General features: G+C 48.1%; 1 long non-coding RNA gene across 6 annotated transcripts; it reads left to right on the top strand.

Annotated features, from left to right (window-relative positions):
• The first annotated feature begins 9,039 nt into the window (after window positions 1-9,039).
• On the top strand, window positions 9,040-11,620 carry LOC127924715 (uncharacterized). Of its 6 annotated transcripts, none has more exons than XR_008118685.1 (3): window positions 9,040-9,209; window positions 10,077-10,330; window positions 10,865-10,879. It is a non-coding gene; the product is annotated as an uncharacterized LOC127924715 (long non-coding RNA). The 6 variants fall into 6 exon arrangements; XR_008118689.1 differs by lacking the exon at window positions 10,865-10,879 and adding an exon at window positions 11,602-11,620 and having other exon boundaries at window positions 9,045-9,209; window positions 10,077-10,226; XR_008118687.1 differs by lacking the exon at window positions 10,865-10,879 and adding an exon at window positions 11,552-11,570 and having other exon boundaries at window positions 9,045-9,209; window positions 10,077-10,226.
• Window positions 11,621-11,835: the final 215 nt, after the last annotated feature.

The following is an 11,835-nucleotide window of genomic DNA, read 5'->3' as shown; positions in this document are numbered from 1 at the left end:
GAACAGGGACTGGTAGGATCCCATCAGTGTTACCTCAGAACAGGGACTGGTAGGATCCCATCAGTGTCACCTCAGAACAGGGACTGGTAGGATCCCATCAGTGTCACCTCAGAACAGGGACTGGTAGGATCCCATCAGTGTCACCTCAGAACAGGGACTGGTAGGATCCCATCAGTGTTACCTCAGAACAGGGACTGGTAGGATCCCATCAGTGTTACCTCAGAACAGGGACTGGTAGGATCCCATCAGTGTCACCTCAGAACAGGGACTGGTAGGATCCCATCAGTGTCACCTCAGAACAGGGACTGGTAGGATCCCATCAGTGTTACCTCAGAACAGGGACTGGTAGGATCCCATCAGTGTTACCTCAGAACAGGGACTGGTAGGATCCCATCAGTGTTACCTCAGAACAGGGACTGGTAGGATCCCATCAGTGTTACCTCAGAACAGGGACTGGTAGGATCCCATCAGTGTTACCTCAGAACAGGGACTGGTAGGATCCCATCAGTGTTACCTCAGAACAGGGACTGGTAGGATCCCATCAGTGTTACCTCAGAACAGGGACTGGTAGGATCCCATCAGTGTCACCTCAGAACAGGGACTGGTAGGATCCCATCAGTGTCACCTCAGAACAGGGACTGGTAGGATCCCATCAGTGTTACCTCAGAACAGGGACTGGTAGGATCCCATCAGTGTCACCTCAGAACAGGGACTGGTAGGATCCCATCAGTGTCACCTCAGAACAGGGACTGGTAGGATCCCATCAGTGTCACCTCAGAACAGGGACTGGTAGGATCCCATCAGTGTTACCTCAGAACAGGGACGATCCCATCAGTGTCACCTCAGAACAGGGACTGGTAGGATCCCATCAGTGTCACCTCAGAACAGGGACTGGTAGGATCCCATCAGTGTTACCTCAGAACAGGGACTGGTAGGATCCCATCAGTGTTACCTCAGAACAGGGACTGGTAGGATCCCATCAGTGTCACCTCAGAACAGGGACTGGTAGGATCCCATCAGTGTCACCTCAGAACAGGGACTGGTAGGATCCCATCAGTGTCACCTCAGAACAGGGACTGGTAGGATCCCATCAGTGTCACCTCAGAACAGGGACTGGTAGGATCCCATCAGTGTCACCTCAGAACAGGGACTGGTAGGATCCCATCAGTGTTACCTCAGAACAGGGACTGGTAGGATCCCATCAGTGTCACCTCAGAACAGGGACTGGTAGGATCCCATCAGTGTCACCTCAGAACAGGGACTGGTAGGATCCCATCAGTGTCACCTCAGAACAGGGACTGGTAGGATCCCATCAGTGTTACCTCAGAACAGGGACTGGTAGGATCCCATCAGTGTTACCTCAGAACAGGGACTGGTAGGATCCCATCAGTGTCACCTCAGAACAGGGACTGGTAGGATCCCATCAGTGTTACCTCAGAACAGGGACTGGTAGGATCCCATCAGTGTTACCTCAGAACAGGGACTGGTAGGATCCCATCAGTGTTACCTCAGAACAGGGACTGGTAGGATCCCATCAGTGTTACCTCAGAACAGGGACTGGTAGGATCCCATCAGTGTTACCTCAGAACAGGGACTGGTAGGATCCCATCAGTGTTACCTCAGAACAGGGACTGGTAGGATCCCATCAGTGTTACCTCAGAACAGGGACTGGTAGGATCCCATCAGTGTTACCTCAGAACAGGGACTGGTAGGATCCCATCAGTGTTACCTCAGAACAGGGACTGGTAGGATCCCATCAGTGTTACCTCAGAACAGGGACTGGTAGGATCCCATCAGTGTTACCTCAGAACAGGGACTGGTAGGATCCCATCAGTGTCACCTCAGAACAGGGACTGGTAGGATCCCATCAGTGTCACCTCAGAACAGGGACTGGTAGGATCCCATCAGTGTCACCTCAGAACAGGGACTGGTAGGATCCCATCAGTGTCACCTCAGAACAGGGACTGGTAGGATCCCATCAGTGTTACCTCAGAACAGGGACTGGTAGGATCCCATCAGTGTCACCTCAGAACAGGGACTGGTAGGATCCCATCAGTGTTACCTCAGAACAGGGACTGGTAGGATCCCATCAGTGTTACCTCAGAACAGGGACTGGTAGGATCCCATCAGTGTTACCTCAGAACAGGGACTGGTAGGATCCCATCAGTGTTACCTCAGAACAGGGACTGGTAGGATCCCATCAGTGTTACCTCAGAACAGGGACTGGTAGGATCCCATCAGTGTTACCTCAGAACAGGGACTGGTAGGATCCCATCAGTGTTACCTCAGAACAGGGACTGGTAGGATCCCATCAGTGTCACCTCAGAACAGGGACTGGTAGGATCCCATCAGTGTTACCTCAGAACAGGGACTGGTAGGATCCCATCAGTGTTACCTCAGAACAGGGACTGGTAGGATCCCATCAGTGTTACCTCAGAACAGGGACTGGTAGGTCCCATCAGTGTTACCTCAGAACAGGGACTGGTAGGATCCCATCAGTGTCACCTCAGAACAGGGACTGGTAGGATCCCATCAGTGTTACCTCAGAACAGGGACTGGTAGGATCCCATCAGTGTTACCTCAGAACAGGGACTGGTAGGATCCCATCAGTGTCACCTCAGAACAGGGACTGGTAGGATCCCATCAGTGTCACCTCAGAACAGGGACTGGTAGGATCCCATCAGTGTTACCTCAGAACAGGGACTGGTAGGATCCCATCAGTGTCACCTCAGAACAGGGACTGGTAGGATCCCATCAGTGTTACCTCAGAACAGGGACTGGTAGGATCCCATCAGTGTTACCTCAGAACAGGGACTGGTAGGATCCCATCAGTGTCACCTCAGAACAGGGACTGGTAGGATCCCATCAGTGTCACCCTCAGAACAGGGACTGGTAGGATCCCATCAGTGTTACCTCAGAACAGGGACTGGTAGGATCCCAGGGGACTGGTAGGATCCCATCAGTTCCCTGAACAGGTATCCCATCAGTGTTACCTCAGAACAGGGACTGGTAGGATCCCATCAGTGTCACCTCAGAACAGGGACTGGTAGGATCCCATCAGTGTCACCTCAGAACAGGGACTGGTAGGATCCCATCAGTGTCACCTCAGAACAGGGACTGGTAGGATGCCATCAGTGTTACCTCAGAACAGGGACTGGTAGGATCCCATCAGTGTTACCTCAGAACAGGGACTGGTAGGATCCCATCAGTGTTACCTCAGAACAGGGACTGGTAGGATCCCATCAGTGTCACCTCAGAACAGGGACTGGTAGGATCCCATCAGTGTTACCTCAGAACAGGGACTGGTAGGATCCCATCAGTGTCACCTCAGAACAGGGACTGGTAGGTCTTTAAACTGTCCCTGTTACCTCAGAACAGGGACTGGTAGGATCCCTGGGTAGAGAGAGAGCTGGTGAGTGGTGGCAGGTCTTTAAACTGCAGGTCTGTCTGTAGTTCCCTGGGTAGAGAAGAGCTGGTGAGAGTGGTGGCAGGTCTTTAAACTGGGTCTGTAGTTCCCTGGGTAGAGAGAGAGCTGGTGAGAGTGGGGGCAGGTCTTTAAACTGCAGGTCTGTCTGTAGTTCCCTGGGTAGAGAGAGAGCTGGTGAGAGTGGTGGCAGGTCTTTAAACTGGAGGTCTGTAGTTCCCTGGGTAGAGAGAGAGCTGGTGAGTGGTGGCAGGTCTTTAAACTGGACGTCTGTAGTTCCCTGGGTAGAGAGAGAGCTGGTGAGTGGTGACAGGTCTTTAAACTGCAGGTCTGTCTGTAGTTCCCTGGGTAGAGAGAGAGCTGGTGAGAGTGGTGGCAGGTCTTTAAACTGGACGTCTGTAGTTCCCTGGGTAGAGAGAGAGCTGGTGAGAGTGGTGGCAGGTCTTTAAACTGGACGTCTGTCTGTAGTTCCCTGGGTAGAGAGAGAGCTGGTGAGAGTGGTGACAGGTCTTTAAACTGCAGGTCTGTCTGTAGTTCCCTGGGTAGAGAGAGAGCTGGTGAGAGTGGTGAAACAGGTCTTTAAACTGCAGGTCTGTCTGTAGTTCCCTGGGTAGAGAGAGAGCTGGTGAGTGGTGGCAGGTCTTTAAACTGCAGGTCTGTCTGTAGTTCCCTGGGTAGAGAGAGAGCTGGTGAGAGTGGTGGCAGGTCTTTAAACTGGACGTCTGTAGTTCCCTGGGTAGAGAGAGAGCTGGTGAGAGTGGTGGCAGGTGGCTGCAGGTCTGTCTGTAGTTCCCTGGGTAGAAGAGAGCTGGTGAGAGTGGTGACAGGTCTTTAAACTGGACGTCTGTAGTTCCCTGTCTGTAGTTCCCTGGGTAGAGAGAGAGCTGGTGAGAGTGGTGACAGGTCTTTAAACTGGACGTCTGTAGTTCCCTGGGTAGAGAGAGAGCTGTTGAGTGGTGGCAGGTCTTTAAACTGGACGTCTGTCTGTAGTTCCCTGGGTAGAGAGAGAGCTGGTGAGAGTGGTGACAGGTCTTTAAACTGGACGTCTGTCTGTAGTTCCCTGGGTAGAGAGAGAGCTGTTGAGAGTGGTGACAGGTCTTTAAACTGCAGGTCTGTCTGTAGTTCCCTGGGTAGAGAGAGAGCTGGTGAGAGTGGTGGCAGGTCTTTAAACTGCAGGTCTGTCTGTAGTTCCCTGGGTAGAGAGAGAGCTGGTGAGAGTGGTGGCAGGTCTTTAAACTGCAGGTCTGTCTGTAGTTCCCTGGGTAGAGAGAGAGCTGGTGAGAGTGGTGACAGGTCTTTAAACTGCAGGTCTGTGTGTAGTTCCCTGGGTAGAGAGAGAGCTGGTGAGAGTGGTGACAGGTCTTTAAACTGCAGGTCTGTCTGTAGTTCCCTGGGTAGAGAGAGCTGGTGAGTGGTGGCAGGTCTTTAAACTGGACGTCTGTAGTTCCCTGGGTAGAGAGAGAGCTGTTGAGTGGTGACAGGTCTTTAAACTGCAGGTCTGTCTGTAGTTCCCTGGGTAGAGAGAGAGCTGGTGAGAGTGGTGGCAGGTCTTTAAACTGGACGTCTGTAGTTCCCTGGGTAGAGAGAGAGCTGGTGAGAGTGGTGGCAGGTCTTTAAACTGGACGTCTGTCTGTAGTTCCCTGGGTAGAGAGAGAGCTGGTGAGAGTGGTGACAGGTCTTTAAACTGGTCTGTCTGTAGTTCCCTGGGTAGAGAGAGAGCTGGTGAGAGTGGTGGCAGGTCTTTAAACTGGACTGTCTGTAGTTCCCTGGGTAGAGAGAGAGCTGGTGAGAGTGGTGGCAGGTCTTTAAACTGGACGTCTGTCTGTAGTTCCCTGGGTAGAGAGAGAGCTGGTGAGAGTGGTGACAGGTCTTTAAACTGCAGGTCTGTCTGTAGTTCCCTGGGTAGAGAGAGAGCTGGTGAGAGTGGTGACAGGTCTTTAAACTGCAGGTCTGTCTGTAGTTCCCTGGGTAGAGAGAGAGCTGGTGAGAGTGGTGACAGGTCTTTAAACTGGACTGTCTGTAGTTCCCTGGGTAGAGAGAGAGCTGGTGAGAGTGGTGACAGGTCTTTAAACTGCAGGTCTGTCTGTAGTTCCCTGGGTAGAGAGAGAGCTGGTGAGAGTGGTGGCAGGTCTTTAAACTGCAGGTCTGTCTGTAGTTCCCTGGGTAGAGAGAGAGCTGGTGAGAGTGGTGGCAGGTCTTTAAACTGCAGGTCTGTCTGTAGTTCCCTGGGTAGAGAGAGAGCTGGTGAGAGTGGTGGCAGGTCTTTAAACTGCAGGTCTGTCTGTAGTTCCCTGGGTAGAGAGAGAGCTGGTGAGAGTGGTGGCAGGTCTTTAAACTGCAGGTCTGTCTGTGGTGAGTTCCCTGGGTAGAGAGAGCTGGTGAGAGTGGTGGCAGGTCTTTAAACTGGACGTGTAGTTCCCTGGGTAGGGGTGAGAGTGGTGACAGGTCTTTAAACTGGAGGTCTGTCTGTAGTTCCCTGGGTAGAGAGAGAGCTGGTGAGAGTGGTGACAGGTCTTTAAACTGGAGGTCTGTCTGTAGTTCCCTGGGTAGAGAGAGCTGGTGAGAGTGGTGACAGGTCTTTAAACTGGAGGTCTGTCTGTAGTTCCCTGGAGTAGCTGGTGAGAGTGGTGGCAGGTCTTTAAACTGGACGTCTGTCTGTAGTTCCCTGGGTAGAGAGAGAGCTGGTGAGAGTGGTGGCAGGTCTTTAAACTGGAGTCTGTCTGTAGTTCCCTGGGTAGAGAGAGCTGGTGAGAGTGGTGGCAGGTCTTTAAACTGCAGGTCTGTCTGTAGTTCCCTGGGTAGAGAGAGAGCTGGTGAGAGTGGTGGCAGGTCTTTAAACTGCAGGTCTGTCTGTAGTTCCCTGGGTAGAGAGAGAGCTGTTGAGTGGTGGCAGGTCTTTAAACTGGACGTCTGTAGTTCCCTGGGTAGAGAGAGAGCTGGTGAGAGTGGTGGCAGGTCTTTAAACTGCAGGTCTGTCAGTAGTTCCCTGGGTAGAGAGAGAGCTGGTGAGAGTGGTGGCAGGTCTTTAAACTGGGTCTGTCTGTAGTTCCCTGGGTAGAGAGAGAGCTGGTGAGAGTGGTGACAGGTCTTTAAACTGGGTCTGTCTGTAGTTCCCTGGGTAGAGAGAGAGCTGGTGAGTGGTGGCAGGTCTTTAAACTGGACGTCTGTAGTTCCCTGGGTAGAGAGAGAGCTGGTGAGAGTGGTGGCAGGTCTTTAAACTGCAGGTCTGTCAGTAGTTCCCTGGGTAGAGAGAGAGAGCTGGTGAGAGTGGTGACAGGTCTTTAAACTGGAGGTCGTCTGTAGTTCCCTGGGTAGAGAGAGAGCTGGTGAGAGTGGTGACAGGTCTTTAAACTGCAGGTCTGTCTGTAGTTCCCTGGGTAGAGAGAGCTGGTGAGTGGTGGCAGGTCTTTAAACTGGACGTCTGTAGTTCCCTGGGTAGAGAGAGCTGGTGAGAGTGGTGACAGGTCTTTAAACTGGACGTCTGTGGTTCCCTGGGTAGAGAGAGAGCTGGTGAGAGTGGTGACAGGTCTTTAAACTGCAGGTCTGTAGTTCCCTGGGTAGAGAGAGAGCTGGTGAGAGTGGTGACAGGTCTTTAAACTGGACGTCTGTAGTTCCCTGGGTAGAGAGAGCTGGTGAGAGTGGTGGCAGGTCTTTAAACTGCAGGTCTGTCTGTAGTTCCCTGGGTAGAGAGAGCTGGTGAGAGTGGTGACAGGTCTTTAAACTGCAGGTCTGTCTGTAGTTCCCTGGGTAGAGAGAGCTGGTGAGAGTGGTGGCAGGTCTAAACTGGACGTCTGTAGTTCCCTGGGTAGAGAGAGCTGGTGAGAGTGGTGGCAGGTCTTTAAACTGGAGGTCGTCTGTAGTTCCCTGGGTAGAGAGAGAGCTGGTGAGAGTGGTGGCAGGTCTTTAAACTGCAGGTCTGTCTGTAGTTCCCTGGGTAGAGAGAGAGCTGTTGAGTGGTGGCAGGTCTTTAAACTGCAGGTCTGTCTGTAGTTCCCTGGGTAGAGAGAGAGCTGGTGAGAGTGGTGGCAGGTCTTTAAACTGGACGTCTGTAGTTCCCTGGGTAGAGAGAGAGCTGGTGAGAGTGGTGGCAGGTCTTTAAACTGGACGTCTGTAGTTCCCTGGGTAGAGAGAGAGCTGGTGAGAGTGGTGACAGGTCTTTAAACTGGACGTCTGTCTGTAGTTGTCTGTGTCGTTGGAACCGTTCACATTCGCACATACAACATTTACACAGCTAACATAGACTTGCCTATTTAAATAAAATAAAAAAATCGAAAAATATTTTGAAGAAAAAATGATCTGAAGAACACACAGCTTTGTACCTGCGTCTGTAGACACGCGTGTACACGTAAAAAGGCCATATTAATTAAATAACGTTTTGGAGCAGTTTACCTGAGCTAGAATACGTATTCTCGTCTTTATAAACTGCCGGCTGTGTCCTCATCAATGAAACACATTGAGGCATGGTGCGTAGCTTCCGGTTCGTATTCATTACGAAAACAGTTTTAAGAACCAAGCATTTCACTATACCCGCAATAACATCTGATAAATATATGTGTATGTGACCAATCATATTTGATTTGCACCGTTTACCCTTTAAAGAACCAAACGGAAGCAGACAGATCAGAACGAGAGTTTCTATTGGACAAATGCAGGGTGGGTTCCTCCCCGTTTTCCCTTTAATGAACCAAACGGAAGCAGACAGATCAGAACGAGAGTTTCTATTGGACAAATGCAGGGTGGGTTCCTCCCCGTTTCGTTCCATTTGCTTCCGTTTAATCAACTTTATGCAACAGAATCGGCGTAATGAATACACGAAAACGCATGTTTTCAATGTGGAGAGATACGATTTAAATATATATATATATAAATTATTATGAACACAACAAATAAAAAAAAAACAGAAATATTCCAACGAGTACATAAACCGAACAGACAGAGGTATTACATATCAATATTCATTTTCAATTTGTTGTTAAAAAATGCTTTTTTGTTTTTACATTTACTGACCATTTCAAAAATCATATTTAAATTATCTCTTACGTTATGTGAAGCAAGGGTTTGTTCTCTTCATCTTATGGATAAAGAATATTCCGTGAAAGATAAACACATGAACAACGAACGTTAAATCAGGGTCCCGTATCCTCGGGATCAATATAAAACATACTGTCAGTGTCTCAGGTGAACATGTGGAGAGATCCTATGCTACAAGTAGCCTCCTTCTATAGATATGCATAAACATCTCCGGAAGATGTGTCGCACTGCTTTGCTTTATCTTGGTCAGGGTCGCAGATATAAATGAGAACTTGTTCTCAACTGACCGACCTGGTTAAATAAAGGAGAAATAAATTAAATAAAAATCTCCGATATATAAAGTGTTTATTCTCAAAGTTGCCGGGATGTAACGTGTCCTACTTATACCGGTACATTCGTAACAACTTAAAGCATTACGAAACTTACATTATATATATTACAAAAAAAAACTCACGTTGCAAATAAACCATTTATTTATTTTGTTGTTGATTAAATTCGACACTCTTATTGACCTCCGACACAAAAAACGACTTGCCTGATGGGTGAAACAAGGACAAAAACGCCACCTGCTGGAGAGAGACACGTTTTCCCCCCGACATGGTTCTTCCTCTTCCTCTTCCGCTTCCGCTCTGATCACACTTCGCGCCAAGGAGGATTTTTTTTTATTTTGTTTAATTAAAGGAGCTGCTGGTGTAAACTAGTCTCATCACGATCAATAAGAAAGAAAAACTCATTTATTTTGTTGTGGATTATGGTAAGTCTCGGCGGCTATGCATCGTAGGTCCAAATCAACAACTAATTCCCTGACAACAGCAACACAAGTGATTCAGTAACGCATAGAAACGCAAATGTCAGCCAACGTCAGGACGCATGTTACTGTTTTAGGGGACGCGCGAGCGATTACGAATGTACCGAGTAAACTCGTTAAGCCAACTAGATCCCAACCTGTAGTTGCCCTATTTGGTTGTTTTAGTAGGATTTCTAGCTGACTCACGAGCTATCGTGCTAATGAATGAAAACAATGCATGAAGCTGACTATCTTTGCAAGTCAGTTGTTTTACATGGCAAACATGAAAGTGACAGTCGTCTTGTCAATACTGACGACAAAATGATGGCATCAAGTGGCGTTTTTACACGGGCAGATCATGAAGATAAATATGCGACGGTAGTAGAACTGCAGCAACTGATGCAGCTAAATTGGGCTCCCGAATGGCGCAGCTCTCTTAGGCTACTGCAGTCCCTGGTTCGAATCCAGGCCGCATCACATCCGGCCGTGATTGGGAGTCCCATAGGGTCGTGCAGTTTTTGCCCACCGTAGTCCAGGGGTAGGCCGTCATTAGCTGACTTGCCGAGTTAAATCAAGTTGAAATATAAAGTATGTTTTTGTACCAGAACTAGATACTGTATCTGTCCACGCAACATATCGCTCATGTGTAACTTAGCAATAATGCACGTCTTCAAATCAAATGTCATTTAATGTCTAGGATAGATCTCAAATTACATCGTATTCCTATATAGTGCACTGTTTACTTTTAACCAGAGCCCTGTAGTGCGTTATATAGGGAATAGGGTGTCAATTAGGCTCAGCGCACTCATTTCCTCTCCCACCTTCCATTCTTAGGACATCAGGCGGTTCTTTGTATCAAGCAAACCCGCAGCACAGAAACCATCTCAGGATGGAACCCTCCACACGGAGAAGGAATCTACGAAGAAGAAGAAGAAATCCGTCTCAACAGACGAAGAAGTAAAGAAGAAGAAACCTGCCACCAAGGTATTTATTATTATAAACCAGAGTCTCTAGTCAGTGAACTGGTCGACCACCAAGGTATTAATATAAACCAGAGTCTCTAGTCAGTGAACTGGTCGACCACCAAGGTATTAATATAAACCAGAGTCTCTAGTCAGTGAACTGGTCGACCACCATGGTATTTATTATTATAAACCAGAGTCTCTAGTCAGTGAACTGGTCGACCACCAAGGTATTAATATAAACCAGAGTCTCTAGTCAGTGAACTGGTCGACCACCAAGGTATTAATATAAACCAGAGTCTCTAGTCAGTGAACTGGTCGACCACCAAGGTATTAATATAAACCAGTTCTAGTCAGTGAACTATATTATAAACCAGAGTCTCTAGTCAGTGAACTGGTCGACCACCAAGGTATTAATATAAACCAGAGTCTCTAGTCAGTGAACTGGTCGACCACCAAGGTATTAATATAAACCAGAGTCTCTAGTCAGTGAACTGGTCGACCACCAAGGTATTAATATAAACCAGAGTCTCTAGTCAGTGAACTGGTCGACCACCAAGGTATTAATATAAACCAGGGTCTCTAGTCAGTGAACTGGTCGACCACCAAGGTATTAATATAAACCAGAGTCTCTAGTCAGTGAACTGGTCGTCCACCAAGGTATTAATATAAACCAGGGTCTCTAGTCAGTGAACTGGTCGACCACCAAGGTATTAATATAAACCAGAGTCTCTAGTCAGTGAACTGGTATTAATATAAACCAGAGTCTCTAGTCAGTGAACTGGTCACCAAGGTATTAATATAAACCAGAGTCTCTAGTCAGTGAACTGGTCGACCACCAAGGTATTATTATAAACCAGAGTCTCTAGTCAGTGAACTGGTCGACCACCAAGGTATTAATATAAACCAGGTCTCTAGTCAGTGAACTGGTCGACCACCAAGGTATTAATATAAACCAGAGTCTCTAGTCAGTGAACTGGTCGACCACCAAGGTATTAATATAAATAAACCAGAGTCTCTAGTCAGTGAACTGGTCGACCACCAAGGTATTAATATAAACCAGAGTCTCTAGTCAGTGAACTGGTCGACCACCAAGGTATTAATATAAACCAGAGTCTCTAGTCAGTGAACTGGTCGACCACCAAGGTATTAATATAAACCAGAGTCTCTAGTCAGTGAACTGGTCGACCACCAAGGTATTAATATAAACCAGAGTCTCTAGTCAGTGAACTGGTCGACCACCAAGGTATTATTATAAACCAGAGTCTCTAGTCAGTGAACTGGTCGACCACCAAGGTATTAATATAAAACCAGAGTCTCTAGTCAGTGAACTGGTCGACCACCAAGGTATTAATATAAACCAGAGTCTCTAGTCAGTGAACTGGTCGACCACCAAGGTATTAATATAAACCAGAGTCTCTAGTCAGTGAACTGGTCGACCACCAAGGTATTAATATAAACCAGAGTCTCTAGTCAGTGAACTGGTCGACCACCAAGGTATTAATATAAACCAGAGTCTCTAGTCATTAATATATAAACCAGAGTCTCTAGTCAGTGAACTGGTCGACCACCAAGGTATTAATATAAACCAGAGTCTCTAGTCAGTGAACTGAGTCTCTAGTCAGTGAACT

Source organism: Oncorhynchus keta, unplaced genomic scaffold (assembly GCF_023373465.1).
Source record: "Oncorhynchus keta strain PuntledgeMale-10-30-2019 unplaced genomic scaffold, Oket_V2 Un_contig_448_pilon_pilon, whole genome shotgun sequence".
NCBI classification, from domain to species: domain Eukaryota; kingdom Metazoa; phylum Chordata; class Actinopteri; order Salmoniformes; family Salmonidae; genus Oncorhynchus; species Oncorhynchus keta.
The sequence above is the reverse complement of the archived record's forward strand: the minus strand, read 5'-3'. Positions and strand labels throughout refer to the sequence as shown.